The 19836-nt window shown below is 41.0% G+C and overlaps 1 long non-coding RNA gene across 1 annotated transcript; it reads left to right on the plus strand.

Moving 5' to 3' along the window:
* Window positions 1-5098: 5098 nt before the first annotated feature.
* Window positions 5099-6168, plus strand: LOC125553945. Its single transcript, XR_007304277.1, has 2 exons — window positions 5099-5216; window positions 5778-6168. It is a non-coding gene; the product is annotated as an uncharacterized LOC125553945 (long non-coding RNA).
* The last annotated feature ends 13668 nt before the right edge of the window (window positions 6169-19836 follow it).

Below are 19836 nucleotides of genomic sequence, written 5' to 3' on the forward strand. Positions count from 1 at the left end.
CGTTCGCAGCCTGTCCTATGGCCCAACTTAGCAGGCTCGAGGAGGCAAAAACATTAGCTGCAAATGGAGTCGAACTCGTGAGCTTCCACCGAAACTCCATGTCAGCGACCACAGGAGCTATGCTATGCTTCTTGTCTGAAAAAGGATTAGTTTTCTTAAATAGTCCCACCTTGCTCTTTTTTACGTTCGATTGCACCAGTTTATATATGTATGTGAAACTTCATGTACTCAGGAGCCGGCTGCTGGATGGATATTTGGGTGAATCGGCTTAGGCTACTGTCCACCTCATTGAAGAGAGACGAGGGATTAATGTCAAAATTAAACATGGACAAGATTGAGGGCATGCCCATGTATTTAAACTGCCGTCCGCGAGGCCACGGCGACCCGAACGTCTGTTAGACGAAGAACTTGAATGCTGTTGTTTTAACTTTTGGCTTTATATTTTCCTGTTTTGTTTGTTTCAAATTTGTATCTGAATCCTCGCAAAAAAATATTAGAATATTTTGAGGGTTAATAAGGATTTAAAATATTCTTTTTTGTGGAATCAAAAAATTACTCAAATTCCAATTAAAATAATTTCATTAGTATTTAGTTCAGATTTTTATTCCTAAAAACATAAACTCCAATTAGGTTAAAATTTAGGTTTGAACTACAAATATGTGATTTTGAATTTCAAGATTCATCGTATATTTAAAGTTCTCATAGATATGTACTTTTTTGATCTGTTTTTACTCAATATAAAAATCCAGTTCAATGCTCAAAATCAAATAACAAGATGACTGCGGAAAACATTTCATTCATGTTTCTACATATTTTGATAAAGACTAAATTTCACATAAATTGTGGATGTATTCTGATAAATAGTTCTCACTAAATCTTATTACGGGCCAATTTTTCTCTACCGTTGCAACACATGGGCTCGAAAGTTTCCATGAAAAAATATTATCAATTAGATCAATTAACTCCATATCGTAACCATGTCCTAAGCTCCACGTCATGATCGTTAAATAATCCATCTTTTATTTTGTCATCAGCGACCGATGTCCATTGACATAGTTCCGCGATCCGACCAAGACCAACTATGGTTCATAGGAACTGGTATTTTCTCCCGTTGCAACGCAGGGGCATTTGTGCTAATAATAATAATAATAATAATAATAATAATAAAGCACGGATTGATTCCGTGGGTTCACCGTCACAATACGCTTCTTCCCGTAATTTTACGCTTTCAGTTTGAATTTAAAACATATATGCGAGGTGGTACTAAAACCGTTTCGTTCGCTGGTGAGGTGGTACTAATAAAGTTTTTCTCTCGGCTCAGCTCGAAACTCACCCGTCGCCGTCTGGGCTTTAGCCCATAAAATCTGGCAACGGGCCAAACCGGCAGGGACACCAGCCAATCTAACTGGACGCAAAAAATGAAAATGAAAATGAAAATCAATTACAATGGAGAATCGAACTTGGATCTCCTCTAATTCTTTCAGCCACGACAACCAACTGAGATAAACATGTTACATGGTGAATAGTCCCACCCCGCGATTTTAAACATGCTCAGACCGGTTAATATACCAGGCGCTGAAGTAATGAATAAATAGACGTGAAAAAAGGAGAGCTAATTAAGGGGGATAATTAAAGAAGAAAGGATTGTGTCTAAATAGACGTGGCTAATTAAAAAAGGAAGGATTGTGTGGGCTCAGTGGAATATTTAAATGGATGGGATCATAAGGTAAGGAAGGATTATGTTGAGGCTAATAATTAAAAGGAAGGATTGTGGTGGGCTCGGCAGAATATTTAAATGGATGGGATCCTAACAATTAAAAGGAAGGAGGATTATGTGATCAAGGAATAATGAAGGATTGAAACGGATCGGATCCTTAAATAAAAAGGAAGTTTGATTGTCGTTTGAATATTTATATCAACCTTGCTTTGGAGGGAAAGAAAACAGAAATGCGGCTAAAATATTTGAAATTTTATGTTGTATTTGTATATTAATTAGTGAGTTATTTCTTTCAGAGCTTAGATTTATGATTGCGCTTGTCCGTTTGAAATACCAATTAATACTAAAAGCATTACAGGTCCATGAATTATAAGTTGTGGGGAACGGAGACTCACGAAGCGGTGTGGCCGAAATTTGACAAATTTATATATTTTTCGGCCAAAAGGTACTTTTCGCTCCAGACCAAAATGGCCGAAATAATAATAGTTAAAAGGAAGGAGGATTGTGTGATCAAGAAATAAGGACAGATTCAAACGGTTCGGATCCTTAAAAAGGAAGGATTGTGTAAGGCTACTTAAATAAGAAGGAAGTTTGATTGTCGTTTGAATATTTATACAAACGTGAAGGATTGTGTAAGGCTACTTAAATAAGAAGAAAGTTTGATTGTCGTTTGAATATTTATACGGACATTGCTTTGGCGGGAAAGAAAATAGAAATGCGGCTAAAATATTTGACATTTTTATGCTGTATTTGTATATTAATTAATGAGTTATTTCTTTAAGAGCTTAGATTTATGATTTTGCTTGTCCGTTTGAAATATCAGTTAATACTAGGAGCATTACATGTCCATAAACTATAAGTTGTGGGGAAGGCAGACTCGCGAAGCGATGTGGCTGAAATTTGAAACATTTCGGTACTTTCCATCCCAGGCGAAAATGGTCAAAATTTAGCCGAAATCCGTTTTTAACCAAAAATCAAAACACGTTGGGTTTCTTTCGTCCGTTATGGCATTTTTCAGAAAAGTCCTTCTATTTCAGAGAATTCAACCCGTAGTCTTTTTTAAGTTAAAAGGAATCGTTATTTTTGTGTTTTACACAAAAGTCCTTGTCGTTTCCTGAAATCAACCCATCGTCTGGATTTAAGTCACACCCGAACCGTTATTTTACATTTTTCGAAAAAACCCCTGATGTTTTAGGTAATTCATCTGTAGATCATATTTAAATCAAACAAATGCTTTTTAAAATCATCCATATCTTTTAAACCGTTACTCCGATTTGAACATGTTATATATGAAATCTGATTAGAAAAATATGTAGAATATGAATATGAGATTATTTTTACCTGTTAAGTATTTTTAAATATTCTTTTGGGATATATTTGAGTCAAACCAAATGATTTTCTAAATTATCTGTATCTTTTAAACCATAACTTTGATTTTAACATATTATATATGAAATTTTATTAGAAAAATGTGTGGAATCTAAATATGATGTTAACTTTACCTGGTAAATATTTTAAAAATATTATTATGGAAGTAAACTTATAATTTATAGTGCAAGATTCTTTTTTTCATACCGGCGGCGATCCGGATTGCAAATAAACACCCACTATGACCATATACGGAAAAGAAAACATCGATAACTACACATGCATACCTTTGAAAAATGTCGCAGGGGAAACAACAGATTTCTCATGGCGAGAGTGAGATAAAGCGAGTGAGGGAGAGAGAGAGGGAGGGAGAGAGATGCCTTAGGATCAACCATATTCAACACACGTTTTTTGTTGTTTTGTGTGAACACCGAGATCATCGCCGACGAGGGTGAGAAGGAGGATAAAGGCAACACAAATATGATGCCTCGCAAAAATAAAGGAGATGGACCTATTGTGGTCTTGAGTGATGGTTGTTAAGTTAAGAGCGTGTGTTATGTTTTCTCTCCTGTTGCAACGCACGGGCTCTTTTGCTAGTATGTATATATATATATATATAGGACAACACTATTATGATCATAGTATTAGAATAACTATTCTGATCACGTTGCCATCGTTGCCATTATATAGGTGCCGACGGAGTTCTTGGATCTAAGAAACCCATGCGAACCGAACAAAGGAAAAAAAGGAAAATCCCACCCGTGCGTCCTCAACCTACGGATCCTCGACCACCACGGTTTCCACGCGCCGCTGCCATCGGGCCGGGATCCCGCACGCCGCCGCCATCAAGCCGAGATCCCCGCACGCCGCTGACGAGTCTGCTATTCCCACGCGTCGCTGCCGAGCCCGGAACCCCCACGTGCCGCCGCCGGACCTGGAATCCCCGCGCTCCGCCATTCCTGGGATCCCAGCGCTCGGCGAGGCTTCGGATCCCCACGCGCCGCCGCCTACGCAGCTCCTGCACTGGCCGCCGCCCCGCTCCAGCCACCCTCCCCGACCTGGCCACCCACCCACAGCGCCATCACCGTCCCCGCCCCAACCACCGCCTCCGCGCCACACCATTGGACCCAGCGACCCATGGCACACCAACTCGCCGGAGTGGCGCTGCCCCAAGCGGTAGTCCCTGCACCATTGCAACCCCCCGTCTCTTCGCGAGCGTTGCTACATCCCCAAGACCCACTGCCACTAAAGTTCGTCTTATCTAACAACTTCAGTTCGCATCTTTTTTTAGTTTCGATTCCTTGTTTGCATCCTATATTCAGTGATGTGGATGTTAGTTGTAGGAGAAGGTAGTTGATGCATTAGTTTTGTTATAGAGAAATCACAGTGGTTCAAATCCCTGTTGCTTCCGTGATGGTTTCTTTTTTCTTGAAATGAATTGAAGATGTTGCGGTTGCTGCTACTTTTGCTCTATGCGACCTGCCCGTCATCTGGCTGGTGAATGACCCACTTCTGATGCCTACCATGTTGTTGTTGTTGCTTCTTGAATGTGGATGTTGTGGAGCGTTCCTTCTCTCAACTAGTGCTTCTGTGTGATGTTGTTCTCTTAGTAAATGATAATGGTGCGGCGCTTTTGCTGCTCTCTTTCTATTATTGTGGCTTCTTTCTCTAACTACAGGCTGCTGCTCTCTATACATGTGCTACTCTCTCTCTCTCTCAGCTTCCCTCCGAGTGTTCGTGTAGCAATAGTTGCAACAGCACCTAATTATTGTGATTCTTGTGGTCAAATGACCTTTGTTTAAATGTGATGATTCTTCATACAGTTGTTTGTGCAAAAAGGAAAAAATGATCTTTTTTCTTCTTGCAATTTTATGTTCTCAAGGTTCCCGTTGTAAGTCCGCCACTATCTACCGCTGCAGTCCACCACTAGCTCATATGGGGAGGTGGTGCTGCTCCAGCAACTCCTTCTTCGAGCACGGTCGTCTCCAGCAGCCTCCAACAGTCGCAACCCACCGGATGCTCACGTGTGGGAGCGGTGCTGCTCCGGCGAGCTCCTTCACCCTCGAGCACGGCGCGTCGTCGACAGCCTCCATCCTCTTCTTCCCTCTTCCATCAGCCAAGCACAACTCCGGTGAGCTTGTCGACCAGCGAGTCCTACTGTCGCTAATGCTACTGTTGTTCACCATCCGCGTGGTTGTAGAGCATCAATGGCAGGTCGAGTAAAATTGTCATGGCAGGTCAAGTAATAATGGCAGCGACAACACAGCTGCCGGTGGCTAGAAATGCATGGTGAGAATTGAAAATCTGAAAGAGGATTTTCGCAGCACATGTTCTGTGTTTGCTGTAATCTCTGGGTGAACTAACAAAGGTTTACTTTGTGAAAATTCCAAAAGTGGTGTTTGGATGATATCTGAAGTTCAAGTTGTTGGCTAGCTCAAGATCCATGAACAGGCAAACGCCTATAGTGAACACAAGGTGCTCGAGGATATGCCTCCATGCTGTGCTCTAAACTTTTCATTCCTCAAACGCAACGCCTGTAGTGACCATCTTGTTCCGCTGCTGTTATACTGTATGTAGATCAAGCGTTGATTCCTCCCCCTGTCCAGTTCTATATTGTTTCTAAGTAATTTTGATGTATGAAGTTCAGCTATATGTGCAGGTGCAAAAAACTGATGTTTTCCGTTGGTTTCAGTTTCACAGGTCCTTCAGAAAATGGGAAAAGGGGTTTTCTTCCATGTTTATCTACAAAATGTTTCAATGCCTCTGTTTATAGGAGGCACGGAGATGTTTCCTGAACGGATGTGCAATCTGGTTTAAAATGGGCGATGGCACAAAATTAGGCTCTCTTAGGAGTCGGAATGGCGCTCTTAGATGCCCATTTGATTTCAGTGGAGCTGGTGCTTGTGTGTTCAGATGAAGACAGGAATTGTGTGAGGGATTAGAAAAGAAAATTATGGCAGAGATAATGCCATAGGCGTGGGTAAGTCGTGATGTGAGGAGATGCATACACATGTGTATACATTCCAATTCTGCACTCATATGTACTCCTACTTTTTTTTGAGACAAAAATGTGCTCCTGCTAAGACGGAGAAACTACATGTATTTCTGTAAAAAAAATCACTGAAAAAACCAGCCCTGTTGAGTGCTCCATGTACATCAGTACAATGTGTGCAAAGCTGAGAAATACTAGATAGGATTACCTACGTTGGAACCAATTTCAGTCTATATTCCAATTCAACGGTGTTAGTCTAACATAGATGTTGTAGGCAGAGGTCATAGCATGGCTGCAGTTAACTACAAAAACATTCGGAAGCATTATAGAGTAGACAAAAACAATATGGTCGAGAAGTTCCACTTTATCGTGTGCGATAGTCCGAAGGCGGACATCCGAGGAGTTCAAATTTTTTTAGGAAAGCAGAAAGTGTAACGCCATTTGTTCCTTGGGTGAATATACTTGTGTTTGTATGTGAAGTAATTTTTTATTCCCGGACTAAGAACATTATGTCCCCAGTGTGAATATATTTTTATTCCTATGCGAAGTACCCTGTTGTTCCTGGATAAAGAGCATTTTGTTCGCATATAGTCCCTGTTTTTAAAGAAATGAAGTTCAAAAACAAGAGAATGAGAAGTTCGGACTGTTCAACTTATACAAAAAAAACTCAGATATTTTTCCCGTTACTATATGAAGAAAACGAAGAAGTTCAAATTAAAATAGCAAAATAATTCATTGTTTATATACCAAGAAGAAAACATGTCTCACCCAAAAAAATGTACTTTGGAAGTTCAAAAAATTAGAAAACAAAAAAGAGACACAAATATGCTCTTTATCTGAACAGTGAAAACAAGAAGTTCAAAAATTAAATAACAAGAAGTTCAACTTTTAATAATACAGCGCTTCAAAATTTCATAAAAAAGATTAAGAAAATAAAACCAGGAAGTCCATATTAAAAAGATGGAGAAGTTCGAGGATTATAGAAAACTCAGATTTTCCTCGTTATTAAACAATGAAAACAAGAAGTTAAAAAATAAAATAACAAGAAGTTCAACTTTGAAAAATAGAGCGCAAAAATTCATAATTTTTTTAGGAAATTCAGATTAATATTCATAAAAAACAAAATATTTTCACGTAACCGAGAGAAGTTCGGATTGATAACTGCGAGAAGTCCATGTACAACATAATGTGCATTTGGTATTAAAAAGAATAAAAAAGCAAATACTAATTTTTTTGTTGTTATAAGTTCAAGTCCTCGATCGAAGAAAGTTAAAAAAAATTATTGTGAGAGATGTTGTACAAAAGGAATATTATTTGTGTAACACTAACGAATGGATGAGAAAATTACAAACGAAAATACGTCACAGAAGTTCAACGTGAAAACAGCTGGAAGTTCAACTACTACGCTGAATAAATTTTAAATTAAAAACATTTAAAATCGTCGCGAGTATGAAAAGATGATCAACATGAGAAACTTGCGTGCTTACAGCAGCTTTCCATCCGTATATCACCTGCTCAATTCCGGTAAATGGATGGAGAGTTACGAGCAGTGGATGGAGACCTACGAGCAAAAAAATCACGTGAAAAACAAAGTGAAGTTCAGGTACACGCGCCGAGAAGTCCAGATTCTTCACGCGGTGCATTTTCGAAGAATCTGTTTCGCGATAAAGGCAAAACGCATGATCCCGCCGTTTTCGAAATTACTTGAAAACGGCTAGGAATCAGAGAAAACCATCAACATGAAAAAGTTTCGCATTTTCCGTAGATTTTCAGCGGTATATTATTTGCCCCATTCCGATAAATTTTGTAGAAATTACAGTAAAAGTACGTTTTTAACCATTTTCAAAACTGACATAAAACCGTAGTGAATTAGGAGAAACAATATATACAAAAAAGTTTTGAATTTTTTCAAGCTTTCCAACGCCATATCATTTGCTACATTTGGACGTACGGTAAAAAATTAGCTCAAAAATACGAACTCGGTGGAACTTGTACCATTTTCTAAATTACTTTTAAACCATTCAAAATTAGAAAAAACTTTTAACATAAAAAAATAGCGCATTTTTATAAGCTTTCCAACGCCATATTATTTGCCTCAATGGGATTAGTCGTTTAGAAATGGCGTCAAAAATACGAACTCGGGTGTTCGGTTTACGAAATTTTACGATTTTCCGAATTACTCTTTAACCATAGGGAATTAGAGAAAAACTTTCAACATGTGGAAGGAGCGGTTTTGCAGCAGCTTTCCAACGCCATATTATTTACCTCATTCCGATAAACGGTTTAAAATGCGATCGAAAATACGATTCACGTTTTTTGTATGAAGAAAAAACAGTTTTCAAAACTGCTCTTAAACCGCTTACATTTTGCCAAAAATTTAACTTGGGTCATGATACTGTCCATAGCTATCCAACGGTATATCGCAATCCCTATTTGGACACCTTTTAGCTGAAGTTCAACCTAGTACTCGGGGAAGATCAGGCGCGTTACTCGGGAAGTTCATGTTGTGATCAGAATATTATTCTGATCCCGTGATCAGAATAGTGTTTATGTATGTATGTATATATATATCCCTAATAATAAAGCACGGATTGACTCCGTGGGTTCACCGTCACAATATGCTTCTTCCCGTGAATTTACGCTTTCAATTTTTTTCACCTAAATTATTTTCTACATCCGAGGTGGTACTATTCATGTGAAAACCCACCGGTGCCATCCTTAATAAGTCTGAAAAACGATTCATCTTGTAATCGCCAAAAAACACGCATCATCCCCAACCCGCAATCACCGGCCCCAAGACGAATGCGCGCGCAGCCCTTTGCCTTCGCCCGCACTGCCGCCCGCGTCGCCGCCCTTTGCGTCCGCCCCCACTGCCGGTCCGTGCCGCCGCCCTTTGCCTCCGCCACCACCGCTAGTCCCCCGCCGCACTTTGCCTCTGCCACCATCGTCGTTCGTGCCACCGCACTTTGCCTCCGCCCCTACCGTTGTCCACGCCGCCGACCTTTGCCTCCGCTACCACCGTCGTTCGTGCCACCGCACTATGCCTTCGTCGCTGCCCTTTGCCTCCGCCACCACCGCCGTCCCCGCCGCCGCCGCCCCCATAGCCGTCCACGCCGTCGCCCGCATAACCGTCCAAACCGCTCTCTGTTGTCGCCGGGGACGAATCAAACTCAGCCCACCGGTACTTGGCGCCGGGGCTCATGATCCTGCGCCGTGAGCCTCTCCCCAGGATTCCTCGACCCACCCTGTCTCGATCCCAGAATGTGCTCTGATTCCGAGGAACCCAACGGGAAGGGAAGCCTGTGTGCGCTCGCTGAGACGGACTGATGTAGACTACACAGCTCGCTAGGGAAGAGCCAATGTTGTTGCACATCGTTGCCGGGTACGGCTGCATGACGGGCGTGCACGTGCTGCTTGAGCTGGGCGCACATGCAGAGGAACCGGATGAGAAGGGAAGCTACTTGAGCTGGTGTAGGAGGTATTGGTGGTGCGCTCAAAGAAAATCGTTCTCCACCTGCTGGGCGCACATGTACTGGAAGTAGGTCGACTGATTCTTTAGAGCTATGAGGAGGAGAGGTCATGGCAATAGGGTGATCATCAATTGCCATCCACTAAAGACGTCATTGTTGTTACTCCCTCCGTCCATAATATAAAAATGTTTTTGGCACTATACTAATGTAAAAAAAATGCTCTTATATTATAGGACGAAGGGAGTAGTTTGTACTAGCAAGAGCTGAAGCCCTTCGCCTCCAGGTCGGCCATCCTCAAGACCTTGGATGGCGAGATCAACCACATCGTCTATGGCTGAAAAGCTGATTCTCTTCATAGATGAGATGGACATATTCGAGGCGGCACAGGGGAGCCGCAAACATTCACCCGTGGTCGTATATGTTGCATAGGCGCCGCGCTACCACACCTGAAGATTTACGCAAATACATGCAGAAGGCTGATAAGTGACGCGCCACATCGTATAACCGAATTGCAAGAAGACCGAAGCGACAGTAGCAACACATGATATTAATTCATTAGGTATGTCTCTTTTTTTGTAGGGATTAGGTATGTCTTATTTATATCCTTTTTTTAGCATGACTAGAGCTAGCTTGAGAAGAGAAGTTGGTGCACGTTACTTAACTCCATTGTAAGGTAATTGCTTCATTTTACTATTTGTTTTAGTTTATAAATATTCTTGGGATGAAATGTGAGGTTATCTTTTACAAATATACATGATTAGTAGATGTTATGGATGAGCCAAGTGTGAAAACTTGGTCACTCCTAAACATTAAAACCATGCATTACCACATGATTGGTTAAAGTAAAGAATTAACACTACAATAGTAGGGTGGATTAAAATTTTACAATTGGATTCTATTTTTGAGAGTAAATAATAATAATATAGGTATTTACATGTAGTCTGATGATGGACGTAACAACTACTGAAGAGGAGATTAAAAGATGGAAGATGAAGGGAAGAGATGATACTGCAGGCAATCTGTTTGGCAAAATTATGCAAATTTTCTTTCTGTAAAGATGTTTTTGATAATTGATTTCAGATTACAGAAGAATGTACCAGCAGTGCAGAACATATTTCCTTCAAATGTTAAAACTAGCAAAGCTGCAGGAGTCATTTGAGTTGGTCATCTTCATAAACCTTGTATTTTATCAACATCGAAAACATGTCAGAAACTTATGGACTCGCAATTCCTGAGTTGTTGTGTCGTATGGCGCATTGTAAACATATATATTTGTCTGCTCTCTTATGTCATCTTTAGTTGTGTGGACCATATTTACGTGACATTGTTTGTAAAATCTGGATTGGAATAGTATCTTTATATTTATTTCTAGAAACATTAATCATTGTATTCTTTACCTTTTTCTGGAGAATAAATTAGCATATGTCATATTACTAATTTGTAAAGTGAACTATTGTAGGAAATATGGCTGCAGATCTGAAGCAAAACATGCAGTTTTGTTAGTGAGGTAATTGTTCCATTATTTGGTATACGATTAGGTGATTTCATTAGTACTGCAATGAAACTGCTCATGATTGTTCGCCATACTGCCTCTTACATTGCCTATCTAGGCGAATGTCAAAAATTGCTTTAAAGTTGTACAATGTTGACACTTCTGTTTGCTTTGTCGGTATTCACTCACAAATGAAATGGTGTTGCAGGTGCGGGTAATCATGTAAATACAGAAAACGAGGATAACTAGATGAATGCCTGAATGAATAAGATGGCAAAATATGAAATAATACCTGCTGCCAAATGAGTCATGTTCCACTGAGGAGGGTTTTTTGCAGCAAAGATCATTTTCATGATTAAGACTGAATGACATCTAAGAAATATGCTAATCTGTGCCTTTGCTCGCTAATCTGTCCAGGTAGTTTCTCTTTTCTGCCTTTTACATGGTCAAATTTACGTGCCTAAGAATTCTCAAATTGCTACATTGGGCTTTTCATCATAAATTATAAATTTTGATTCTATTCAACCATACCGCGAAAAGAAGATATTCCCCTTTTATTTGGCATGAAAGGAAACTTATGTGACTCTTTATCAAATTGTGACTGTAACTTTGTGGTTTGAAATTCAAGTTGTGTTTATTAACTTCAGTTAGATGCAAGTCATGTTTTCTCGATAATAGGGATCACCAAGCCACCATTTTCAGTACAAAAATGGAGTATGAGATACATCAACACCATCCATTAGACTACTCAGCAAAGAGGCATCAGTGCATCAGGAGAAGCAGAATCCTACACCACTAGACATCTAACCATATCAAAAGTATGCCAAATAGCTACCTACGGGAATGAGATTTTAGTCACGTGGCTCGTTGAAAGATGTGCTTCCATTGGGCATGCTATTCTTGAAATTTTGCTACGCACTTTCAAAAATATATGTAGTACACCAAGAGTTTTTTTTCTTGCTTTACCACATAAATGGTTTTATGAATGTTTATGTTAAAGTAAGAGTGTATTGCCGTGGAAGAGTAGCATAGGTGCATCATAAGAAATTGTATGACGTAAATTGCCTTCAAATAATGGTTTTCTACGTAGCGAAGTATGGGGTGTTGTGCTTGCAAATGCACGTCAATTTTGTTTCCCGTTGCAACGCATGGGCATATGTCCTAGTCTATCCTTAATAATAAAGCACGGATTGACTCCGTGGGTTCACCGTCACAATAGTCAATTTTGTTTCCCGTTGCAACGCATGGGCATATGTCCTAGTCTATCCTTAATAATAAAGCACGGATTGACTCCGTGGGTTCACCGTCACAATACGCTTTCTTCTTATGAATTTACGCTTTTAGTTTGAATTTAAAACATATACACAAGGTGGTACTAAAGCGTAAGAAAAAAAGAACTGTTTTTCCGTCGTTCGAGACAGACCCGGGCAAAGACCAAAAAAAACTGTGCAATACATGGGGATCAAACTCACGCCCTCCCACTAAGCCTGTAAGACCGAGACCAATTGAGCTAACCACTGTTAGTCTCTTGAAGGAGAGTTCTAACCATGATGAAATAGTTCCACCTCGACCATTTACATCCAGCCACACCAGTTAATATACGTGCAGAATTTGCACCTACCCAGAAGCTGGTGTGCTTGCTGATTAAGCTAACCTGATGACTTGCGCGGGATCATGGCGCCGCCGATCTGGTCGGCGTTGGGCGGCGGCTTTGCTAATCGAGCCCATCTGTTGGCCGATGTCGACGATGTTTCGACCTGCCTCGCGCGCCCGACAGAGGAGTACTGCGCCGGCCGGGCGACGACTTGACAAGGGCTCTCGTGTGGGCGCTATATAGGATGATATTTGGTGCAAATCGTTATCTGTTCCAGCTTCGTTTTGAGACGTTCAAGTTGCCAAGTCTCAACATATACGTGGTTGTGATATCCCTAAAAAAACTGGCTGTGTATACAGGCATGACTTCACTGTCTGTCTATAACCTAGAATCGCCATCTTTTTGCACTGAGGACACATACATAAAGTTTCTCACCCCAAGCAATGTCTAGGTTGATCCAGATCCTGGTGCCGCTAGCTTCGTCCTTGATTATTTTCACCGATGTGCATCTTACTCGACAGGCTATCGTCTCCTCTTTTTTCCCCATCCATCCCTATGATTGTTGGTACAGACCTCACATGCATGTTTGTTTGATCCATCGTTAGTTTGTCACATAGTCAGGTTGTGCCACCGTCCTCCTGAACTTGGATGTTTGCTCTGACAATCTATCACGAAAAGTACTGCTACCAATGACTGCTCAGCTGCTATGGCTAGGCACTGCTAGCTTTAGTCATCATGGTGACAATTCGCTCGACCAAAAAACATGCTGACAATAGCAGTGAGTTATTTTCTTGTTGTGTTGAGACCTTCATAAATATTTGGTGCATATACCATGCTAATTGCTGCATCAGCATGTTATGTGTTATTTTACCACTATCTTTGCAAATTCATCATTAATTAATTCATGTATGTATGTATGATTATTTGAGATCATTTATTATGTCATTGTATTTGTATTTGGGGATTAATGTATCATAATAACCATACGCAGTTCCATCATTAATCCAGTTAATACTGATCATGTTTTCAAATCATGGATTGCTTACAAATCTGAAAAAATAATTTACCACTGAAACAACTGTAAAAGTATCAAAAGAATAGTAGAAGTACTCAAAATTATGGATGGCCATTCTTGAAAAAACATACATTTTCACATCGAAAATCATCCTATTAATTATTAATCTCCCTTCAAAGACCTAGGTCATAGCAGCACTTCTCCTCCAAATCTGATTTGCATAAACATGATCACTTGATTCGCTACTTCACCTTACAATAAGCTATATATTCATTTATTTTGTACCGTTGCAACGCACGGGCTCTTTTGCTAGTATATACATATATATACAAATTGTAAAACACGGATTGACTTTATCGGGTTTATCGTCACAATACGCTTTCTTCTCATATCATAATACGCTTTTAATAAAATGGTGATTGCTTCTTACCCCCAAACTTTGGTCCGTTTTCGTCCGTCAGCCCAACCATCAATCAGATTCAAAAAAAATATTCATACGTCAGCTCACCTTTGATCCACATGTGCCAGATGAAAAAAAATCTACCTGTATCGGGCTGCCCGCTGGGCCTTTTCTGGGCCGCGCGTGAGAAAAAATAGCAGATGATGTGAATCGAACTCCCGACCTCCTGTCCCGTGGATCGACGCATCAACCAACCGAGCAAAGCTAATTTACATAAAATACTCCCACATCGATTGTTTAAATGGATTCGTACAAATTTATATACGAGTGAATCTCGTGTATTATCAGCAAGTCGCCTAAAAAAGGATCATGACAAAGCGGACAAGAAGAAAGAATGGAAGTGCATGCTGCAAGAACACGTGTGTATCAAAGGAATGAATTGAGGGCAGATTTGTGGCATATTAAAGGAATGGAATGATGGATTTCAGGATTGTGGGTGGGCTGCATGGATATTCACATGCAATAGAGGAAAGGACGGTGTCAATAAGTATCAAAGGAATGAATTGAGGGCGGATTTGTGGCGTATTATAAAGGAAAGCAATGATGGATTTCAGAATGGATTGTGGGCTGCATGGATATTCACATGCAATAGAGGGAAAGACGGTGTCAATAATAAAAGATCCAATATTTGATAAAGGAGGGGGACAGAGCTGATTGAAGGAGCTGGACAACTGGTCGTTCTGCTTAATTTTTATCTTCTCGGTGTCTCCATCCATACAACTTTTAAATTTTTGCTGGTAATCATGTAAATTAGAAAGAATTATCCGAGGGCCTATGTACCATGTGGTCATTCAAAATTCAGTTTCCATCAAAGGTGACTAGCTGTTTATTTACTCCATTAAATTTACTTAGCCAATAACTACACATGTGTGTACAGTACAAATAATTGTGTTATATACCAGCACACTTTAGACCTTATTTAGGCAGGACAAGTGCGGGACATGACCTTTCTTCATGAAACAAGTCCACAACATTGCAAGTTCAAAGCGAGAAGGGGTAGGGGGACTGTATACCCAAGCGGGGAGGGGGGGGGGGGTCTCATAGAGGGCAGCCCTCACTTCCAGCTCGATGATATTAGACTAAGCATTATCTTGTGCTGGCGCGATTCAATGATTGATGAGTGGTGCAGTACCGAGCTCATTGCATAGGGATTGGCCACATTCGGACGTTTTTATGATCATGTGGACACGGACGAAAGTGTGAGAAAGGATAAATGACAACTTGGATGGGGCGTCATGTAGAAATAGAGAGCATATACATGTGGGGGTCATCAGAAATGATTACGGAGTAGATGTCTAATTTTTTTTCCGTTGCAACGCACGGGCATGTTTTGCTATATATATATATATATATATATATATATATATATATATATATATTCAACACATAGCCATGTTTGCTAGTTATACATACAAAAAATACATATCAAACATTCTAAATACGGAACTGCTCCATGAATGATACTTATGCCCGACGTATGCATGACATTTAAATCCGGCGGCCAGTGCTGTTTCAATGATACGCATGTGCGGCCTGATTTTAATCATCGTCTGTGAGTCGTCCGTTTCTATCGTCTGTATAGCACTACTCTTCTAAATAATTAGCTAGGAACTAGCATACATTTGAATTCAACTTAAAGTGCTTTTAAATATTCGAAATCAACAGGAAGTGCATTCAATTATTTGAATTCAAGATCATGACATTTGTAAAAATCATACCTAAAGGGGGCGTCAATCTTTGCTTTGCTTTTTTTTAGCTGATCTTTGCTTTGCTTTTCGACATAATAATATATACTCGTGTACAAAATAGATTCAAATTTACCTCCTTCATTTCAGAATAACCGTAGTTATAGGATCTTCAAGAGAGGTAAAATTTTAAAAGAAGCGCATAATTTAATGAGGTTTTTTATAATGTCGGCGAGCGTGTGTAGAACACGCTCGTGACACCTTGGACTGGTGACGTCCTCTCGATGGTTCGTAGATGGGGCACGAAGGTGTGGGCCTACACTGTTGTAATGCACGAAATGGACACGATGATTTACCTGGGCTCAGGCCGCACTACTCCTGCTTTTTGTGTGTTTATAAATGGGTGGATTAAGAGTTACAAGTCCTTTTCAGGAACAGGAAGCATTGCGTATCACTTCTGATGATACTCAGTGTCTAATCTTTCTACTGGATCTGCTCTTTCTCCTGCTCCCTCTCCTCTTTTGTAGCTCGACCCTCCTTTTATATTTCAAGGGGTATCACAATGGATTCGATGCAAAGAAAATGGTCTAAGCCTGACCAGGTAGGTGAGTGCATTAAATGCATAGTGATGTGTTATCGTCTTCTATCTTCCGGGAACGAACCTTAGTCTTGTCAACACCGACCATGGTGACACCTGCGCGAGGCATGACATGTCTCAGCATAGGTGTGCACGATGCGGCGGCATGGGTGAGTAATTCACCCCTTGCGTCTTGTCCATATTGTCTGGTGCGTCTGCCCACCGGCTGCGTGGCGCAAGGGTTCTATGAGCGCAAATGGGCTGCGCCACGCGTAGGTGAGGCGATAGCTTATTGTCGAAGGCTGGCTGAGTGCCACAAGCTAAGGACAGCCGTTGTCAGGCAAGGTCGTTAACGGGTCTTGGCCGGAGTTAGTCGTTACTAGACGGCTTGATCTAGGTTCATAGCTTATGACAAGTGGGGCCCAAATATTTATAAAAAGCAATCGAGTCCCTGTAATTTTAAAAAAAGAGCAATCAGGTCCTGTAATTTTCTAAAAAAGTGATCGGATCCTTGTAAAGAAAAGAAAAAAGCAATCGGGTCCCTAGACCGATCCCGCTCGACCTCTCTCCCGCAACCGACTGCCAACCTCTCCCTAGAATCGCTGCCCACTCCCCTCTATCCCCTGCCGGTGACCTGAGGAGGCTGAGCTCTAGGACATTGACTAGGGGTGCGCGGCCGGTGGCTCCCCACGGCACGGCGAGCAGCGGGGCCTCAGGCCACTCGTGTCCAGCAGCACGTGACGGCTCCCCATTGGTGCGGCCACTAGCACGCGGCCTCAGGCGGCTCGCGGCAAGCAGAGCGCGGCGGCTCCCTGCAAAGCCTCATATTCGCATGGCAGGGGTGGCGAGCGGCCACACCAGGGGTGACAAGGAGCCGGGGACAGCAGCAGGTGGCGGCGCACGAGTACCAGCATGCGCAACCCTGTGTGCACTTTTCCCCTGGTCCTGTCCGTCTGTAGCAGCCAGCGAAGGTCACCTAACTCAGACAGGATGCTTCCCTAGATAGGGTCAGTCTTCGGGGGAGGGGAAGGCGGCTTCCTCCCGTCGGCCGACCATGGTGGCGAGCGTGCGCGTCGAGTACCAGATCCTCCATGGCTGCATCGGGGGTGCGGCTATACCTCACTTACAGCGAGGCAACCTTCCGACTCGTTGAAGTCACACGAGCGTATGGGCCGGCCCAGGCCACTGCTTCTTTTGTTTCTTTTTTCATGTTTTCCATTTTCATGTTTTTTATTTTTTAAATTCATTTATACTTACAAGTATTCTAAATAAATATATTACGAAATATTTTACATAAGAATTAAAAAAATGCTAAGCAAGTATTTGAAAAATGTTAAATGTACATAGAGAAAATGTTTCTCATGTATACTAAAACTGTATACAAAAAAAACATGTGTGGAAAAAGTTGATCATGTATTTAAAAAATGTTAATCCAAGCATTTGATTTTTTTTAAAACAAGTATTTTAAAAAAGTTAACCAAGCATTTAGAAATTGTTAAATGTGTATAGAAAAATGTTGATCATGTATTAAAAAATATTGACCATGTATTTAAAAAATGTTAATTCAAGCATTTGTATTTGAAAAATGTTAAATGTGTACAGAAATTTTTTGACCACATATTTAAAAATATATTAATCAAGCATTTGAAAAAATATTAAAAGTTTATTGAAAACAAGTCACTTATATTTCAAAATTATAATCAAGGATTTAAAAAATGTAAAATGTGTACATAAAAAATGTTGACCCTCTAGTAAAAAATATTAATCGGGTATTGAGAAAAAGTTAACAGTATATTGAAAAAATGTTGACCATGTATTCAGTAAATGTTAATCAATAATCTTAATCTTATACTTGAAAAATATTAAACTTGTATATTATAAAATGTATTAGATATATACCAAAAAATGTGTATAGAAAAAAATTAAGAACCCAAGAGAAAACAAAAGAAAACCAATGACAAATGTGAAAAAGAAACAAAGTGGAGAAAATGAAGAAGAGAAAGAAGCTAGTGAAAAACCAAAAAAGGAACAAAGAGAATAGAAAACCCAGTAAAATAGAGAAAAAAATGGTGAAAAAAAGAAAAAAAAACCCAAAAAACCAGTGAAAACCCAACGCTTTTTCTTTAACAATGTCGTGACCTTCTAATTAAACACGAACCCGACAGTGGACAAGTGGCTAGCAGTGCAACGCTACAACCAGGACGTCGTGGGATTGATTCTGCGTGACCTTTTTTCTCTGGTGTATTTATTTTAGCGTGAATGGGCCGGCCCTAAACTAAACTATAGACGCTTCAGGCGAGACCGAAGGAAGGCTTGAGCGTAGGAAGAGAAGGAAAACAAGCACTTGCTCGCCTGGGTGGTTGGGCCGCAAGCCCATGAGGATGGAAGGGAAGCAGGAAAAAATAGAAACAAAAAGTGGTTGGGCTGCGGCCTGGGAAAAAAAGAAATAATTAAGAAAGAAAATCGCAAAAACCGAACTCTTCACAACCCCAACAAAATCGCAAAAATTGAACGCGCCATGCCCATGGCCCTATTGCGGCCGTGGCCACTATGCTCGCCACACCCTATCGCGGCTTTGGCCACGACGCTCGCCGCACTTAATCCCACCCAGACTATGACCCTCCCAACTCCAACATCTTGGGAACCCCTTGCTGACACCGCAAATGACCACCGCGATAACTGCAATTGCGACGTCGTGTCAGACAAACCTCCGGCTGTAATCCCCCTAACATGCCACAAACCGCAACCATCGAGCAAATAAAAAATTGTTTGTCGCCGCCATGTCAACCGCTCAACATTCATCGAACCCCACGGCGGAATGTACCCTATAGAAAAAAGAAGAGAGGGGGTGGCGGAGCAGTGTACGCCTTAGCCCAATGCTAGAGTCGATGAAGAACTTAGACTCCTAGCGGTCGAAGACCCTTGAATCACCAACGAAGACACAGAAACCATACTGAATCACATGCAGAGCGGAGCGCGAGACAGGGTAGGAAAAGGCGGGGGGAGTGGCTAGTGGAGCGAGGAAGGGGGGATATAGGGAACATTTGCTCCACCAACAGTTAGCGCGAACAATTTCTACGCCTCACATGGATGCCTTCGAGGGCGCAGAGCGCGTTCACGCAACATCAGTATACAACTGACGCAAGTTGAGCGTGTTTTGCCTAGCTAGCAGCGCCCAGTTACTTGGGACAAACAACCTGAGAGATTTTTACTTTGACAATATACATCCACACTGGCAAGATTTAAAACCAGTAAGATTAATTTAGGAGGCGAGACAAATCCGAATAGATAGCACCGCAGCAACATCTAGTGCGCAAAGCACGACTGTCGGTGTCCCTAAGCAAAATGAACAAGGGCAGACTGCATTTTATTTTCTATGGAAGCCATACACCACCCAGAACAATCGAACATTCGCTTCCCTTTGGTATTATCGTAAGTAAACACTAATCTCATACAGCTTGAGAAA

This window comes from Triticum urartu, chromosome 4 (assembly GCF_003073215.2).
Source record: "Triticum urartu cultivar G1812 chromosome 4, Tu2.1, whole genome shotgun sequence".
Taxonomy (NCBI): Eukaryota; Viridiplantae; Streptophyta; class Magnoliopsida; order Poales; family Poaceae; genus Triticum; species Triticum urartu.